Genomic DNA, 1,408 nt, shown 5'->3' on the forward strand with positions numbered 1-1,408 from the left:
AGGATACACCTTCAAGACTGGGAGAGGAAAATCTTTTCCCTAATTCATAGAAAGAAACACAGAAAGTCAAACACAATTAGAAGACATAGGAATTTGTTCCAAACAAAAGAATAAGATAAAACAGTAAAATAAGCAAAAAACAAACAAAAACAAACTGATGAAACAGAAAAAAGTAATTGACCTGATAAAGAGTTCAAAACACCAGCCATAAAAATGTTCATGAAACTCGGGAGAAGAATGGAGAAACATACTGAGAATTTCAACAAAGAACCAATCAGAGTTGCAGAACCCATTAACTGAAATGAAAACTACACTAGAGGAAACCAACAGCAAGTTAGACAATGCAGAATAATGTGTAAACAACCTGGAAAACATAGTAGTTTAAATCACCCAGAGAGTAGCCTTGATATATATACACTACCAAATGTAAAATAGATAACTATTGGGAAGCATCTGCATTGCACGGGGAGATCAGCTCGGTGCTTTGTGACCAGCTAGAGGAGTGGGATAGGGAAGGTGGGAGGGAGAGGCAAGAGGGAGGAGATATGGTGATATATGTATACATATAGTTGATTCACTTTGTTATATAGCAGAAACTAACACAATTGTAAAGCAATTATACTCCAACTAAGATGTTAAAAAAAAACACTAAAAGAAAAAACTAGCAAAAATTTAAAAAAAAAATTAAAAAATTGAGAATAGTTAAGTTTTTTGTTTGTTTGTTTTAATCCATTCAGTCACTCTATGTCTCTGATTGAAGCATTTATTTAGTTACATTTAAAGTAATTATTAATAGGTGTGTACTTATTGCCATTTTGTTTCTTGTTTTCTGGTTGTTTTGTAGTTTATTTTTGTTCCTTCTTTTTTTGCTCTCCTTCCTTGTGATTTTATGACTAGCTTTACTGCTATGTTTGGATTCCCTTTTCTTTTTTGTGTGTGTACCTGTTATAGATTTTTAGTTTCTGATTATCATGAGGTCCATATATAAAAAATATGGAATGATTCCCAAATTTGTATGTCATACTGCATAGAGGCCATATTTATCTTCTCTGTAGGATACCAATTTACTAAATGTGCTGTAGAATCTAACACTGAAGAGGTTTCTTGAGTTAATTTTGAGTGAGCAAAGTAAGATGCAAAAGAGTGTGAGTTTATCTATTGATGCTTAAAAAGTCGCTTCAAAATTTAGTGTCTTGAGAAGACAATAATTATGCACTCTTGGTCAGATTTCTCTTGATTAGATTCTATAATAACTGAGTTGTATATAAAAGAAGAACATATGGAGTTTTGCAAACTATATATCTGATATTTGCAAACATTTGCAAACTATATATCTGATAAGAAGTTAATATCCAAAATATGCAACAAATTTATACAACTCAATAACAACAACAAAATCAACTTGATT

At 31.4% G+C, this 1,408-nt stretch overlaps 1 non-coding gene across 1 annotated transcript; it reads right to left on the reverse strand.

The window, feature by feature from the left end:
• Window positions 1-987: 987 nt before the first annotated feature.
• Window positions 988-1,092, reverse strand: LOC132532041 (U6 spliceosomal RNA). The gene has a single exon (XR_009544300.1). It is a non-coding gene; the product is annotated as a U6 spliceosomal RNA (small nuclear RNA).
• Window positions 1,093-1,408: the final 316 nt, after the last annotated feature.

This window comes from Lagenorhynchus albirostris, chromosome 13 (genome assembly GCF_949774975.1).
Source record: "Lagenorhynchus albirostris chromosome 13, mLagAlb1.1, whole genome shotgun sequence".
NCBI lineage: Eukaryota > Metazoa > Chordata > Mammalia > Artiodactyla > Delphinidae > Lagenorhynchus > Lagenorhynchus albirostris.